At 35.3% G+C, this 18952-nt stretch overlaps 1 protein-coding gene across 5 annotated transcripts in view; it reads right to left on the reverse strand.

The window, feature by feature from the left end:
* LOC150102970 (axin-1-like) overlaps positions 1–18952 on the reverse strand; it is a 261055-nt gene that overhangs the window by 168679 nt on the left and 73424 nt on the right. The gene's annotated exons all lie outside the window — the stretch shown is intronic.

Genomic DNA, 18952 nt, shown 5'->3' on the forward strand with positions numbered 1-18952 from the left:
AAGCTGTGGAAAGGGTGCAAAGAAGAGTTACAAAGATTATATCCAGATTATGGGATTTAGATTATGAGGACAGATTGCAAGTATGTGGATTACAGACTCTGGTTAATAGGAGAAAGAGGTCTATAAACTTTTGAGTGGGTGTTATAGGATATCAACTGACAAAATTTTTCATTATATGGAAGGTGGGGAGAGAACAAGGAAGCATCCATGGAAGTCAAGTTTGTCCACAGCCAAAAAAGTGATAAGAGCTAGTTTTACTCCCAGAGAGTGATTGGAATAATTTTCCCTTAGGGATAGTTAGTGCATCTCGTGTGAATGAATTTCAGAGAAATTATAACTGGTTTGAGTGATTTATAGCCTACCTCAATGAGTCCTTGACTCCCTGGAGGTCTCAGATAATAATAATAATAATAATAATAATAATTATTATTATTATTATTATTATTATTATTATTATCAGATCTTGTATTTCTATCATCTAAGGCAGTGCTTCCCAAACTTCTGGATGTCAGGGCCCCCTTTGCAAAAATTAAAATATTTCACGGCCCCCCTCGAAAAAAAATCGTAATAGAGATATATTATTATTATATTTATTGTATTTATATTCAATACAAAACATACACAGCGAACATTGCAAAAATCAAATGCATATATTACATTTTTTGCCTCTTACCGTTTGGTTCTGAAGACGATACGGTCTGTTCTGGTAAAATATGAAATACTGTCCTTTTTTTTTTAGTCTGTTTCTGCTTCTTCTGATTGTTTGCGGGATTTTTTTTTTTATTTTTTTATCAACCACTTATCCATCGCAGGGTTAAATTTTTTAACGTAGAATAGATCAAATAATATCACCACTTACCAATACTGGCACACCACAGACTGATAACATGAAATTAGTGAATATTACCTGAATAAGGGAATCCCCGACCAGGAACATTTTTCACTTTTGTGACTTTTCTCCTTTTACGGTAATTAAGCCTAACGCGAAACAGACAGCAAAGGCAGTCTGTTTATTAAAACGTGCATATGATCGGTGCGGTATTAACAAAAGATCGCGCAACCAAAAGATAAAAGCATAGCTGATAATTGAGTTGAAATGCTAACTCTCTTCAACCGAATTCCATATGCGAAACTGCCATAACATTTAATATATATATATATATTACTTAGTTTTAACACTTTTACGAATTTTAACACGTTCGGTTGAATTTTATTGCTCCCTTCGGAAATCGAACTCACATACATCTAATTAATAACAATAGTTTTTAGTTAGATACTATGTTTGCCCATGCAACATATGGTTTTGTTTCAGTCTATACAGCATAGTTTCTGTATGAGGGGATATGCGATTCATTAATTAGTGTGTTTTTATCGCAGTTGTCTCTAATTGCACTATTTGTTGAGAAATATATTACACAGACTCCTCATACCTTATTCACTGGCATAATAAAAGTACTTGTTTTTATTGCCTCTGCAGTATAGTGGCTCTTAGGGAGGGCGTGTTGTTTACCACTGCAAGCGAGTTACTATATCCCCACATGAACTTGTTTAAGCTTTTTTTCATGTGTGAAGTATATGCGAAACTTTTATTGGTAACAGAAAACTAGCTCGGATGACAGTGATAATATAAAACGAGTTTTGATATGTATATAAAGTCAATATCAACAGTCCCTGATTACGAACGCATTATGAAAGGGGCAGAAAGATTTGGAACTTCCCTGGAGAACATTCGAAGTAAATACAATTAACCACTGCTTTGAAATGAAACATATGAATAAGCAATATTTGCTAATATTCGTTAAGCACCGAAATACGCAGGAAGCAAAGTTTGTGAACCAACAACAATGTGTGAATTTTTCCATTAAAATATAAAAAATAACAAAAAAGAAATAAAAGTTAAATACGTTTCTTTTAAAATAAAAAAAAATATACTTAGTCTTAAAACATTTTAAATTTGTTTTCATTATTTCACGGCCCCCCTCAACAAAACCTACGGCCCCCAAGGGGGCCGAGCCCTAAGGCACTGTTTTCTCTATCAATTCACCTACATTTTGGTCTTCTCAGCAAAGAACACTTGTTTTGTTAATCTTTTCCTTTCCCATTTTGTTTAAGTGACATATCATCTGAGATTAGCTCTGCCAACACATTTCTAAATGCTAAAAATGGCAAGTTTTTTTTTTTTCTCCCAATATCCTCATTTTTAATGAGGCTGCCATTGATGCCATCTGTTCACCCCACTCATTTTTCTCAAAACTCTCATAACATAGATCTCTAGTCCTTGATCAAGTGTTTTATTGAAAAGCTATTGGCAAACTGAGTTGCAGGTGACATCATTATTTAAACACTACACAAAGAATACTACAAACTATACTGAAATATTACATTTAAGTACAAATTCCCCATAGACTATACATTGTATTAGTTCAGATTCCCTGTAATTTAAAGTAAAATTCTGTAATCAACGATAACGAAAACTCATTTTTTCACTGCTATTGGCAAACAGTTGCAGGTGACATCATTATTTAAACACTGCACAAAGAATACTACAAACTATACTGAAATATTACATTTAAGTACAAATTCCCCATAGACTATACATTGTATTAGTTCAGATTCCCTGTAATTTAAAGTAAAATTCTGTAATCAACGATAACGAAAACTCATTTTTTCACTGCTACCTAGTAACACATCCCACTATAACCTATTATGATAGTACTACTTGAAAAAGTTACACCATTACTAACTTCCGATCAACGATTTCCTTCTAAAATTAATCTGCTATCTGGCAAGATTCCAATATTATCAGATCTTATATTTCTGTCTTATAAGGTACTTTTTAATGTATCAATCCATCTACATCTTGGTCTTCCACTGGATCTTTTCGCTGCAAACCGGGCAAACACTTGTTTTGCTTTTTCCTCTCTCTTCCCCATTCTGTTTAAGTGACCATACCACCTGATATTAGCTCTACTAACATATTCCTGAATGCTAACAATGGCAAGTTCTTTCCTAATATCCTGATTTTTAATGTGATACTGAAATTGATATCATCTGTTCAATTCCACTGATCTTTCTCAGAACTCTCATCTCCAATCTTTCATCAAGTGTTTTATTTCTAACTCAGGTCTCAGATCTACAAGTTAAAATTTTCTTGTGTAGAGTTAATTTAATATTTTGACCAATTTCTTTCTTATTCCATATAAATTTATTCAGTTGACTTCCTACCATACCAGCTTTACTAACCTGTTGTCTTTTTCAATATTAACTTACCATCTTCACTAAAAATTGTGCCAAAATTAACTGAAATATTTGGCTTGTTCTGTAGGTTCACCATTCAAGATACAGTTGATGTTTTCAATGTTTATGCCTATTTTCCTTTCCTTTTTATTGTTGATTTTCATACCAAATTTATTACAACAGTTATTCAATTTAGTCAGGGAATCTTGCAGACTTGTACTGGATTTATTCAGAAGTATAACATCATCTACATAAAGAAGAGCTAAGATAACATCACCAATTTTGATATCTGATTTAATACCGCTTTCCTTCATAATGTGATCCATATAGATAATGAATAACAGTGGGGATAATGTGCAACCTCATCACACACCCGATTTAACATCAAACCTCCTGTACCATCTTCAATTCTAACTGCTGACTTACAGCTTAAACAGAGACTATGCATAGCTCTGTATAATGTCTCTTTTTATGAACATGTTTTTTCTTGCCACTTTTTCATATACCTTTTCAAGATCTACAAAACTTAAATACAGATCCTTGTTATATTCTCATGATTTCTCAACTATTTGTCATAAAGTGAAAATCTGATCCTGACAACCTCTATTTAGCCTGAATCCAGCTTATTCTTTGCAAAGCTTCCTTTCCACAATTTTTCTATTAATTTCTTGTACTTGCTTAAATCCAATATGCACCCAATTCTCCATTTACACGGTAGATTGGTCCAGAAATATCCATGTAAAAAAGAACACAGTGCATATGAAAAAATAGAAGAATGGTTCCAAATGTGAAAACCCAATATGAACAATAAGTTATTTTCAAACAAAATATGAAAATCATTGAATAAAACACTGTTTAATTTTAATGGAATATGTTTTTTATTTTAAATACTTATTTAAAGTATATACACATGTATCTTTCTTAAAGAAAATAGTGTCACTAATAAAACAGAAATTCTAAAAGGTCCAAATACACCCACGCATATGGCTATTAGTTAAATTTTATTCACAGTCACTTTCTGATAGTAGCTGCATTCTTTTGTGTGAAACTGCAAGTAAATCACTTCCATCACTTTTACTGACGAAATATTTTCATCAGTAAAAGGCAATACATAAGTACCATTCTAGGAAATGATAATTATAATGGAAATATCCTAATTAACAGAACTGAATCCAAACAGAAATTTTAAAAATAAGCACCATTTTAACCGTGTTAAATCAAAATATGAATTGTAAAAAGAGAATTAGCTGTATGTGTGTATATATATAAATATATATATATACAGGGTGATTCTGAACTCTTGGGTCAAACTTTAAGGGGTGATAGAACACACCTGAACAAGCACTTTTCGTCATACAATGCATGGTCTAAACACAAGCCATGACGCGCTAGAGGGCGTTTTCCATTGAACACTTATAAGCTGGTTTTTGCAGTCGTCGTTATTTCTACCGTGGAGTGCAAAAAAGATGGATTCTTTCACAAATCAGGAGAAGGCTGACGGAAAGGTGAGGGAAGCCCAAAGACTGTACCAAGAGCGTTTTCTGACCAGATGCGTGCCTGATCGTAAAACCTTTCAGCGATTGCACCGGTATCTGTGCGAAATGGGCTCCTTTGTCAGCGACATGCAGGATACATGGCATGCAAGGAGTGTGAGGACACCACGTGTTACAGAGGAAATTCTATGTAGGTTTGCAGATCATTCCGAATGTAGCACGCGAGCAGTTTCCCATGCTATACGTGTGTCCCAATCGACGGTGTGGCGAGTTCTACGAGATGAACGATTACACCCCTGCCATGCACAGAGGGTGCATGTCTTGACCCTTGCAGATTACCAGCCTCGTGTGGATTTTGCACAGTAGTTCCTGCAGCAGACTGCAGTGCAGCCGGACTTTGATGCACATGTGTTATTCACTGACGAATGTACCTTTACACGCGAGGGCATTTTTAATACCCACAATTATGATGTGCGAGCGAGCAGAAATCCGTACGCCACACGTCCACATTTGTACCAGTGGCGTTTCTCCATAAATGTTTGGGCTGGAATCCTACATGACCATTTGACTGGCCCATACCTTCTGCCAGCACGACGAATGGGAGTACATACCTCGTATTTTACAAGAGGTCTTGTCAGAATTACTGAACCATGTTCCAGCAAACATTCAAACATGTATGTGGTTCCAACACGATGGAGCACCACCCGATTTCAGCGTGGATGTGCGAAAAGCCTTGGATGCAACATTTCCAGGACAATGGATTTGTGGGGGTGGTCCCATCGCTTGGCCGCCACGATCACCTGATCTCTCATGTCTGGAGATTTTCCTATGTGGCCGTATGAAAAGCTTGATCTACGATAGCTCCATCAATTCCAATTAGGACCTTATTGCTGCTGTACGAGAAATGCCTGATGTTTTTGCCAATGTACACAGTACGTCGAAGGTGTGAAGCCTGCATTAATGTTGGTGGTCGCTCTTTTGAACAGTTTCTGTAATTTGTTCAATAAAATTCTTTAATTTATGTTCCGTAATTTCTGCAATTGTTTCAATTCTCCTGTCATTCTTGTGTTTCTTCATTTCCTGACACAGTAGTTTTAACCCCTAGCACTTCACCGCTTGAGTTCAGACCATGCATTGTATGACGAAATGCCCAAGAGTTCTGAATCACCCTGTATATATATATATTTGCATAAATCTTACTAGGAAAGATGAATACTTTAGTAATTCTCACATTCAGTTTCATTTCCTTTTCATATATGAGTAGCATGAGAGTTCTATTCCCATCTGGAATTCATCCCTCTGTCCAGGCATTCTGAACTATGCAGTGCAGCCCCTGTAAAAATTTTTGAGATTTTTTTTTTTTTTGGAATCCATATTTGAATATTTCTGGTCTAATTTCATCTACTTTGACTGCCTTTCCACATTTCAGGTTTTTTGATGGCATTTTCTACTTCGAGTATTGAAATGTATTCCTGATTACATGCTTGTTGAGTGTTTTCTAACACTGTGCTAACGTTTGTTTCATTAAGCTAAAGGATAAGCTTAGGTGTTGATGGTTATTCACGACTTATTTTTAACGGTATTAAGAACACCACACAATTTTATCAAAGAGATGTTTTATTAACTGCTTATATTTCGCTGAATTTCAACTCGGCATCATCAGAGAACAACAAACTTGTACACATGACAGTGAGTGAGTGAAGCAATAGACAAAAGAACTAAAATTCTTGGCACCCTCTAACGGGGAAAAAAAAAAAAAAAAACAGCTATGCGGGAGTTTCTCTTAGGATAACAGTTTCCCAAATTTTTGGCAAATTAATGCAACAATATTGCTCTGATGATGCCAAGTTAAAATGCTCTGATGATGCCAAGTTGAAATTCAGCATAATATAAGCAGTTAATAAAACATCTCTTTGATAAAATTGTGTGGCATTGTTAATACCGTTAAAAATAAGTCATGAATGTTTCATTAAGCAATCTTTCAAAGTAATTACTCTAGACATCTAGAATATCTCTAACTTTAGTTTTCATTTCACCATTATCATATCTGATCCCTTTTACAATACTCTTTCCTCCATTTGTAAGATTTTCCAATAGACTTCAGAATATTTTTCCACCTTCCTGATATTTATTTTCTACATTCTTATCGAAGTCTTCCCATGACTTTTGTTTAGCTAGATTTACATAATTATTTTTTGTTTAGCTAGATTTACATGGTTTTCTCTGTATTCTCTAACAGCACAAGCTGACTAACTTGCTAAGACCTTTTGATATGCTTTCTTATTTTCCTTAATTGCCTCTTCAATTTGCTGAGTTCACTAGAGAGTTCAGACTTTATCCATACAGACAATCACAGCACATGCTTCTCTGATTGAATCAATCAGTAGTTTCTTCGGGGTTTGCCAATGGATATCCAAGGTTTGGTTCATGTTTTCAAAACTCTTTTGAAATAAAAATGTATTTACAATAATACATGTAACATATAACATTGATAAATAAATCATAAATTATCAATTATAATGTTTTTTGGTTTAATATTTAGTATAGTTTAATATGCAGACTCAAATACACAAATATTCAAGAAAAAATGACACAGTTTGAAGAGAAGAATGAAATCTTGGAGACTAACTTGGTAAACTCTGAAACCCCATTATGGAACTTTAAATACCTGCTAGTACTGTGGTTTATTACTTATCAGATTCTTGGTTAATCTATATAACTGAAGAATTTCACCAAATCCCTGTGCAAAACAGTGATAGCCATATTATTCACTACTTAATATGTTAATTTGAAAGCCTTCTAAAGTTACTATTGACTTACATTCAAGTTTATATATATATATTGATCCCATACACGAGCAGTCGAGGGACCTATAGGCACATCAGTGCTGTGTGTGTGAGGAGGGGGGTGCAGATGAAGGCTGAAATAGAAGTTTATTTGTTTATTATTTTATTTTTTTGAAGAATTGCAGGTTGTGGTTTGGGAATACTTCTTCACAAAGGCAGTTCCAGAGAACAGAGGTTGATGGAATAAAAGAGGATGAATAAAAGCAGGTTTGGTGCATTTGCAGTTGCACAGTAAAGAGGTGGCCAGCTGCAGCTCTTATATTAACAGGTGCCACATAATGTGGAAGAATGATGGTTGCCAATTCACTGGAGCACTGTCAAACAGACACAGTGATGAAATGCTGCACCTGTGAGATGGAGGTTGAAGTGATTCTGTAAGAGAGAGTTCATCTATGAGCCTAACTGCATTGCCTCTGGATGGTGTAAAGGATTTTAAGAGAAGTTTTAAGGCAAGTCCAATATGTTATCTGTTGTGCATCACTGAATTCAAACTACTGATTTGTAACTTAAGTATGAACTATATACTGCTTATGTGTTTATTTTTTTATGTTATTCCCACAGACAAGTTGCTGCAAAATCTAGAGCACATTCAACAAACAAATTTCACTTATGTGGGTAATAAGAAGAATGAAACATCCTATTGATGTTTTTTTTTATGGAGCATGTAGAGATTGTAGGACTTGCTCCAAAGAGCAAAGGAAGAAAGAATGAAAGAGAGGAAGGATGAGATTTAGTAAGTTTGAAGAATGAACTGTGTATTAATGATAGATAACCTGCAGTTACTCAGGTTCCTACACATTCAATTAAAATAAACTAGAGGAATGATGGTGGCCATTCCAGTGTAGAAGCATCCATGAAAATATATATAGAAGAAAGCATAAGGTGGAAACAAAATGGCTATGAAAAAGTGATTGGTGAGAGTCTATAAGAGCCATATAGGTTCCTGCCCTCTTCCAGAGAGAATCAAGAGTTTTGGTACACTACCCTTAATGTTACAACATTATTCTAAAATTGGGAGGATTCATACAAATATGAAGTAGTATCTTAGACAGAAAGGGATACCAAATTTCTTTGGAGAATGGAGGAGGAGTTATGGATGAGATGTGTGTGTATTCCAGGAAAAGAATGAAAGCATGGATTTACGAAAGACAAGGAGAAGTGAAGTAGATCTTTCTTTCTTTTACCCCCCCCCCCCAAAAATTACAATGGATGAGATTGTCCTCAAGCATGGACAGCAATAGAAAAGAGTTTATTCTTTAATCATCCATTATTTGTCTCAGAAAATTAGTCTTGATAATGAGTATATGTTTAGCCTTAACATATATTGCCAAGTTGTTTTCCTTTATCAACTGTTCTTAAACTATTAAGGTATGTTAGTATAAATCTTTTCTGAAATACTCAGTTCAGAAATTCATCAATTCTCACATTGAATTATTTCAAATTGGTATGTTCACAGCTAAAACTGCCATAGCTGAGTTATGAGGACACTGAGATGTTTACTCTAGATGGAAGATATCAGTTCGAAATATCCAATGAAAATCCATTGGATAGTTACCACACATAGAGGTAACTAGGATTTTCCTCTTGGCAAATCAAATCACAGTGCATATATGACAGAATACACATGAAATAATAAACAGACTATACGAATAAGGGCCAACCATTTTGTATAAATGAATTTAGTTTTAAATACCCAAACAATACAGTACACACAAACTATGAGAATAAGATCATTGCTTGATTATATAAAGAAAACTGTGGAAAATTCATGACTAAATAAACACATAAAAGCACAGTAACAGGTTTTTTTCAATATGTAAATATTTCGACCTAAGTCTTAGGACATCGTCAGCACAGTTGAGAATAATACCAGGAATATCATACATATAGGGTGCATGAATACAATGGAATCCAAATAAGTGCAGCAGCGCTTCCTAGCATTAAAAAAAAAAAAAACATTAGATTATTCAGATTAAATTAAAATTGAATTATTTTACACAATTTTGTATGACAATTTCCATACTTTAGAAATGGCAAGAACATCATCGTGGTTTAGACTGGATCAATGAAGTAGGGCTTCAGCACTTTCTTTATATAAACGTTCCTGTTTGTATGAAGATCTGTATAGAAGTTTGGTCTTTTTCCAGTGGATCCTGTGGTTTGGGTTTTCAACTCCGTGTTGGGAGAGACCGGATTTCTGCGGCTTGATGAGACGGATGTGATCTTGATGTTCAGAGATGCATTTAAGAACAGATCTGCCTGTCTGCCCAAAGTACGACAGTTTAGAGGAGCATGGTACCTCATACACGCCAGGTAGAGGTGGGAGTTTGTCTTTAGGCGAAGGTAACAAGTTGTATATCTGGTTGATGGGTTTGTAGGTCGCAGCAAGATTGTATTTTTTCATAATTTTTGAAAGTCGCTCTGAGATGCCTTTGACATAAGGTATGGGTATCCTATGGGTTTGTTCTTGTCTAGTTTGATGTGTGGAGAAGTGGCTGATGATTTTTTGAGTAGTTTTAGGATTGTATCCATTTAGAATGGCTGTGTTTTTGATTATTTCCAATTCTTGCTTTAGAGATTCCTCAGAGGAGCAAAATCTGTGTGCTCTGGTTACCAGTGATTTGATGATGCAAATTTTTGAGAAGGATGATGAGCAGAAGAGGAGATGGAACTGTCTTCTTTTCTTTGCATGTGTAAATCCAGGAAAGAGATACCTGTGGAGATTCTTTTTCTAACGTAAATTTGATGTGGGGTTGAAGAAGGTTTATTTTATCAATTCCAATTTTTTATTTCCAAGTAAAGTAACCGGAAGTAATTGTAAATTTGAATAGTTCAACAACATCAGATGGAAATTTTTGAGTTAACAGGTCCACTGTTTCTTTATGGGGGATATTAGTGAAATGTGAAAAAATCTACAAGCAAGAGGAGGGAGAGAAGAGCTATGGGGTCTCTCTTATCACCTAACTTGGCAGACCTGTTCATAGAAGATCTTGAGGAAAAAATTTTCGCGTTTCAACCAAAACCAAAAATCTGGCTACATTATGTCGATGATCCAAAGAAAAGAAGGCTGTTCCATCTCCACTTCTGTCTATTGAAAGCCGACCTTTTCAGGTCGCTATATCCACAACTCTTCTGCTCATCATCCTTCTCAAAAATTTGCATCATCAAATCACTGGTAACCAGAGCACACAGATTTTGCTCCTCTGAGGAATCTCTAAAGCAAGAATTGGAAATAATCAAAAACACAGCCATTCTAAATGGATACAATCCTAAAACTACTCAAAAAATCATCAGCCACTTCTCCACACATCAAACTAGACAAGAACAAACCCATAGGATACCCATACCTTATGTCAAAGGCATCTCAGAGCGACTTTCAAAAATTATGAAAAAATACAATCTTGCTGTGACCTACAAACCCATCAACCAGATATACAACTTGTTACCTTCGCCTAAAGACAAACTCCCACCTCTACCTGGCGTGTATGAGGTACCATGCTCCTCTAAACTGTCGTACTTTGGGCAGACAGGCAGATCTGTTCTTAAATGCATCTCTGAACATCAAGATCACATCCGTCTCATCAAGCCGCAGAAATCCGGTCTCTCCCAACACGGAGTTGAAAACCCAAACCATAGGATCCACTGGGAAAAGACCAAACTTCTACACAGATCTTCATACAAACATGAACGTTTATATAAAGAAAGCGCTGAAGCCCTACTTCACAGACCCAACTAAACCACAATGATGTTCTTGCCATTCCTAAAGTATGGAAAATTGTCATACAAAATTGTGTAAAATAATTCAATTTTAATTTTAATTTAATCTAAATAATCTAATGTTTTTTTTTTAACGCTAGAAGGCGTTGCTGCACGCATGTGGATTCCATTGTATTCATGCGCCCTATCTGTATGCTATTCATAGTATTGTTCTCAACTGTACTGACAATGTCCTAAGACACTTAGGTTGAAATATTTCTTCTTCTTCTCTTCCGTCTAAGATGGGTTGAGTCTTCACTTGAGCAGGATCTTCCAGTCTTCTCTATCCCTTGCTGTTCGAAAAAGTTCCTTATATGTTCTGCATCCCGAGATGTTCTTTATTAATTTCAGCCAGGTAATTCTTTGTATTCCGGGTCTTCTTTTTTCAGTTGGAAAAGTATGATTAGGACATTAGGAGGTCTGTCTGCGTCCATGCGTACGGTGTGTCCAAACCATCTCAGTTGTTGTTGTTTTCTAATTTTTTCTATTATTGTCTTTTTTATACAATAGTTCTTGTCTGACTATGTTTGTTTTCTTTTCTATCCAACTTGTTCTATTTATTTTTCTTAAGCATTTCATTTCAAATGCCAGCAGTTTTTTCTCCTCTCTTTTTTTTAACTGTCCACGCTTCTACTCCATAGACTGTTGGTATAATTATTGCTTCATATAATTTGATTTTGGCTTGCTTAGATATCTTGTTTGTTTTCCAGATTTTCTGTAATTTTCACATGGTGGTCCATCCTATCGCTATTCTGTGTTTGATTGTTTTGAGTTCATCTATTGTTTCTGTTAGTTTTGATCCAAAGTATATGAAGTTGTCTACTTGTTCTCCGTTTAGGGGTGACTGAGATGGTAGTTCTGTTCCTCCCTATTTTCATCACTTTTGTCTTTTGTATATTTATTGTCATGTCATATGTTTTACAGGTTTCGTTTAGCTTGTTGATCAACTTTTGTAGTTCATTTGGCGTTCTTGCAAGAAGGACAAGATCATCTGCATATCTGATATTATTTATGTTTAAACCATTGACATTGATTCCAGGCTCACTGTCTACTGCCTTCTTTACAACTTTTTCTAGATATATGTTGAATAGGCATGGGGATAATGGGCATCCTTGCATTACTCCTTTTTGGATCTCTGTAGGTTCTGTTGTGAGTGTGTCCTTTTTAATTATTGCATTTGTCTTAGAGTAATATTTTATCAGAAAATGTATTATATTTTTGTCTATTGCTTTTTCTACTAGAATTTTAAGAAGGATTTTTCTGTTGATGTTATCGAAAGCTTGTTTAAAGTCCACAAAACAAAACATAGTTCTTTATGGTCTTCCCAGCTGAGCTCTGCTAGTTGGTGCAATGTGAAAATTTGGTCTATTGTTGAATAGTTTCCTCGGAAACCAGCTTGTTCTATGCCTATCATTTCTTCTTAGGTGTTTTTTAATCTATTTTGTATAATTCTTATGAATATTTTATAGGTGTGAGGAAGTAAATTGATTGGTCTGTACTTTTTGCAGTCTCTTTTTTGTCTCCTTTCTTGTATATTGGGATGATCTTTCCAGTTCTCCAGTCATCTGGGATCTCTCCTGTTTGTAGTATTTTATTGAATAGGGTTGTTAAATATTCTATTGATATGCTGCCTCCATATGACCACAGTTCAGTAGGGATAGTATCAATGCCTGGTGCTTTATTGTTTTTCATCTGTTTTATTGCATATCTAACTTCTTGTAAAATTTTTGGGTGATCATTATTTTCTTCTATTTTGGCATTGTAGTTTTGTTTCCTTGGTGGAAGATAGTCTTAAAATGGTTTGACCAGATTTTTCTTATATATTCAATATTCCCGGTTTCAGTCATCTTGTTGTTTATCATTGTTACTGCTTTTGCTGAGAATTCCTTTGTAATTTCTCTTACAGTATCATGGAAGACTTTTAGGTTGTTTTGTTGGTATGCTTCTTGGCATTTCTTGGCTTTTTCTTCTAACCATTTTTCTTTGGCTTTTTTGAATAGGTTATCAACTTTATTTTTTAGTGCTCTGTATTTTTCTCTATTCTCTTCATTGTTTTGTTGGTTCGCAAGTATCTTGGCCTCTCTTTTCTCTTCTATGGTAGCTATGATTTCTTGGGTTATCCACTGTTTGTTTATTTTGGGTTTGGAACCTAGAGTGTCTTTTGCAATTGATAACACTGTTTCTTTTCCTTCTTCCCAGTATTTTCCGCTCTTCTGGAAGATGGAGGGTTTTAATTTCAAGCACATCTGTTCTAAAATTCGACTTCTGCTTGAGCTATCTTTTAGTTTTGATAGGTTGATGTTTTCTTCTTTTCTGATATTTTTTCTGTTGAATTTTATCTTCACTTTGGCGGTTAATATTTCGTGGTCAGTGTCAAAATCAAAAACTTCTTAATGTTCGTACATTATTTATTTATCTTTTCCATTGTTTGTTTATGATGATATATAGGTCTATGCAGTTCTTTATATTACCATCTGGGGATGTCCATGTATATTTATTATTAGGGCATTGATAGAACAATGTGTTTGTAATCATTAGATCGTTTGCTTTACAGAAGTGGAGTAATTGTTCTCCTCTGTCGTTAAGCTCTCCGTATCCAAATTTCCCAATCACATCTTTTTTGTCTGTTGTGAACTGTCCTATTTTAGCATTAAAATCTCCCATCACTATCATGAGTTCTCTATTTTTGGGATCATCTATTTCCTGTTGTAGTTTTTCATAGAAATTTTCTATTTCTTCCCCTGAATGGTTACTGTCTGGTGCATATATATGGATTATTTTAATTGTTTGACCTTTTTCTTTTGCCTGAAGCTTGGCTGTTATTATTCTAGGAGACACTGGGTTTATTTCAATTACTGAGTGTGTAAGTTTCAATTAATAATGCAACTCCTTCTCTGTGTATGTTATCTTTTCTTCCTGAGAAGTACAGTCTTCCTTCTGGTAAATCCATGAATCCATCTCTGCACCAATGTGTCTCTGATAAACCTAAAACACTCCATTTCAGTCTTTTTAAATTTTCCTGGACTAATTGCAATTTTCCAGGTCAGTATAGTGATCTTATGTTGAGGGTGGCTACATGTTTCACATCCTTGGCTGACCACATTGCTGATTTCTCACCTACTCTATGTGGTCTTCGAGTAGGCGCGTCGGTTGTCCCATACGCAGTAGCACTATCTCAGTTTGTAGACTTTCCCCTGCTCATGAAAGTTACTAGCATAATAATGTAGCCAGCTTGCCATGCCTCTGCTACATCCTTTGGTCCACGGCTCTTTATTCTTTATTCAGAGCAACCCATTTCGGTTTCCCTTATCTGCCACCCGGGGGATGCGCCTGGTAGGAGTTCCCCTCCCCCAAGTGAAATATTTACGTATTAAAAAAAACCTATTACTGTGGTTTTACCTGGTTTATTTAGTCACGAATTCTCCACAGGTTTCTTTATATAATCAAGTCTTATTCCTTAAAGCACAGAAGACAGACTTACTAGGCAAACTTCAGGTAAGCTACGTACCCGAATCTCTTTTTTAAAAAAGTGCAGATGCGATAAACTCATTCCAATGTTCGCTAAACTAAAGGAAGTTATTAAATCACCAGGTGCTGATAAAATTTATCAGAAAGCAAGCCATTCACTTCTGCTTAATCAGCTACGAGTTTCTAAACACGAATTCGTAACTAATAATTTAAAAATTATAGAATTAGAAGCAGAATTGTCAAACACATTAAATCAAGAGTTGCTACAAGTGATTATTAGTGTTTCAAAAAATTCGGGGACCAAAGCTTTTGATAAAAGTAACACTGACCTACATAAAAAATACCCCAATTTGTCAAAGCGATCTAAGAAAAATGCCAACAAATTACCGTCCGAAAAATGGGTGGTTAATTTATCTAACCGTCCTCTAACAGAAGATGAATTAAATGTCTAGCAAGAGTTCATAAGTTTGCCATTCCTCCAAAATGCTTTCCATAACTAGATTTTATACACAACGTCGAAAGAAACATTGGCCACCTCTCCAGTATTGAATCCAACAAATTTCGTTTTGAAATAGCAAAAATAATTTTTGATGCCAAACCTTCGGACTTAAATATTCCACCATCAGAATTGAAAGCTCTTACCACCTTAAAACATAATAAAAACATAATCATCACCAGAGCTGACAAGGGAAATAAAACTGTGGTTCTTGATACTCAGTCATATGACTGGAAAATGAATTTACTACTCTGAGATCGAAATACTTATACAAAACTTGATTATGATCCCTCAAAAAGACAACTCAAGAAACTGAACAAGATACTTGATGAAACAACTTCTTTAGATGATGAAATTGTAAAAAAAAACTCAAGACATACCACGCTAGACTTCCTAAAATATACAGTTTATCCAAACTTCACATGAACAACATCCCACTCAGATCCGTCGTTGATTCTATTAGAGGCCCAACTTACAAGTCAGCAAAATTCTTATCTAGCCCTCTCCGTCCCCACATTGGCCACTCAGCCTCATCAATTAAAAATTCCACAGAGTTTCATGCTAAAATAAAAGACACTCAACTGTTGGAAACTGACATGTTAATTAGCTTTGACATTGTCTCCCTCTTCACTAATATTCCCCATAAAGAAACAGTGGACCTGTTAACTCAAAAATTTCCATCTGATATTGTTGAACTATTCAAATTTACAATTACTTCTGGTTACTTCACTTGGAAAGAAAAAATCTACAAGCAAGAGGAGGGAACAGCTATGGGGTTCCCCTTATCACCTAACTTGGCAGACCTGTTTATAGAAGATCTCGAGGAAAACATTTTTTTGCGTTTCAACCAAAACCAAAAATCTGGCTATGTTATATCGATGACGTCTTAGCAGTATGGGGTCATTCCGAACAAGAGCCACATCTGTTTCTAGTTAAAATAAACCTTCTTCACTCCCGCATAAAATTTACGTTAGAAAAAGAATCTCCACAGGGTATCTCTTTCCTGGATTTACACATCCAAAGAAAAGAAGACTGTTCCATCTCCACTTCTGTCTATTGAAAGCTGACCTTTACAGGTTGCTACATCCAAAACTCTTCTGCTCATCATCCTTCTCAAAAATTTGGCATCATCAAATCACTGGTAACCAGAGCACACAGATTTTGCTCCTCTGAGGAATCTCTAAAACAAGAATTTGAAATAATCAAAAACACAGCCATTCTAAATGGATACAATCACTTCTCCACACATCAACCTAGACAAGAACAAGCCCATAGGATTCCCATACCTAATGTCAAAGGCATCTCGGAGCGACTTTCAAAAATTATGAAATAATACAATCTTGCTGCGACCTACAACTTGTTACCTTCGCCTAAAGACAAACTCCCACCTCTGTTACTACCTGGCGTGTATGAGGTACCATGCTCCTCTAAACTGTCGTACTTTGGGCAGACAGGCAGATCTGTTCTTAAATGCATCTCTGAACATCAAGATCACATCCGTCTCATCAAGCCGCAGAAATCCGGCCTCTCCCAACACGGAGTTGAAAACCCAAACCACAGGATCCATTGTGAAAAGACCAAACTTCTACATACAAAAGATCTTCATACAAACATGAACGTTTATATAAAGAAAGTGCTGAAGCCCCACTTCACAGACCCAATCTAAACCGCAATGATGTTCTTGCTATTCATAAAGTATGGGAAATTATCATACAAAATTGTGTAAAATAATTCAATTTTAATTTTAATTTAATCTAAATAATCTAATGTTTTTTTTTTTTTTACTTTAGAAAGCACTGCTGCACGCATTTGGATTCCATTGTATTCATGTGCCTTATCTGTATGTTATTCCTAGTATTGTTCTCAATTGTACTGATACTGACAATGTCCGAAGACACTTAGGTCGAAATGTTTATGTATTAAAAAAAACCTATTACTGTGGTTTTACGTGTGTTTATTTTGTCAAGATCATTGCATTATGAACTTTTAATATTTACATTTCCATATTTAGAAATTTCAATCCATGTCCTCTAGTTGTTTTTTCTTTTCGCATTTCAGGTTTGTTATGGTTGCTACCTCCATTTGTGAAAGTGTGTGTGTGTGTGTGTGTGGGTATGTGCACCCACGTACCCCCCCCCCCAAACACACACACACACACACACACAAGAAGTCACAAAACCAGTCATATAAGTGCCATGCAATGACAAGTGGTTAAGGAAAAGAAGAAATCTATTAAGAGGTTTCTCATAAAACTGACAGTTGTATTCATTGAGAAAAAACAGTATGAGGGAAAGCTGTTCCAAAGAACAGACATAAATGATGAGAAGTTGGTTCAATATGCTTGGAGCTGAAATGTGTATGGGTGTTGGCCAGAGGCTTCTTATGTTCTTACATGATTAGAGTAAAGCAGAAGAATGGTAGTTGCCAGTTCAGTGGAGCAATGTCCATGAAAGTGGCATACAGCGGATATCAAAAAGTGACTGGAGAGAGAGAGTGGGGGTGGTGGGAGATCACCTATTAGGCAGATTACACTCTTCTGTATGCAATCAAGAATTCTTATGGAGGTTTTGGGCACATAACCTGCAATGTGAGACCAATATCCTGTGATGGAGTTCAAGTCCTTTCTTGTGCACATAATCCTCTCATCTGCACCATTAGTGAATTACCATCAGCTCCCAGTGGATTAATTCTTAATTTCATAATAAAAAGAAAACAGCTCCAACTGAACTCCAAACCAAATTTACATGCAGATTCATATCCCAAGATATCACATATTTAACTCATTAAATAGATTGTCTTCAGATACTTTAAAACCAATATATTCTTACTAATACTTAATAATATTTACACAAGCAGCAATATATTCTCCAGATCACAACATGAAAAACCTTAATTTGATTTTTTTCTTCAATTACATAATATAATAGTAATTATCCTTTATGAACAAAACTACTGGAACTTCAGCCTCCTGATCTCTAAAGAACCTCTATTCTCTTGAATTCACATAAAAGGATAACTAACATAAGAACTGCTTCCCGGAAAACAGCAACATGCCAACAGTTTAAAATCACTTTTCAGACTGAGAATCCTAAATAAAGCAATACTATGATTCACAAACAGCCTTTACTGGACCCATTTCAATATGAACTGAAGGGCAGATATGAAATATAGAATATATTCATATAGAATATGAATATATTCTATATTCATTAATGACTACAATAATTTCACACTTAGATGTTTCTATATGATTTCAATTAGTTTTGTGCAGCCTTTATATGTGTGCGTGTGTTACAAGTCTCATTTCATACTCCCTGACGACGTCTCTTAACTGAGATGAAATACTGAAAGCATTAAATACTATTTTTAATCATGTCCTAGATCTGTTTTGCTCAATTAAACTTTTATCATGAGGGGATATTCTTGTAAATGGAGATGAGAATGTGAAACCATAAATGTAAGTTGGACAGAGTAACGGAGTGGGCCGGGGGAGACAGTGTAAAGAGAGTGGATTCTGATAGTAATGAAGGGATGTATGGGGAATGGTCAACACAGGAATGGAATACATAGGAAGTAGTTGAATCTGGGCATGAGCAAGTGTGGAGAATTCACAGGTAAAGACTGGTTACAGACAAAGAAATAAACTGTTATGCTTA

This window comes from Typopeltis vanoorti, chromosome 9 (assembly GCF_054136105.1).
Source record: "Typopeltis vanoorti isolate ZY-2024b chromosome 9, IOZ_Tvanoo_1.0, whole genome shotgun sequence".
NCBI lineage: Eukaryota > Metazoa > Arthropoda > Arachnida > Uropygi > Thelyphonidae > Typopeltis > Typopeltis vanoorti.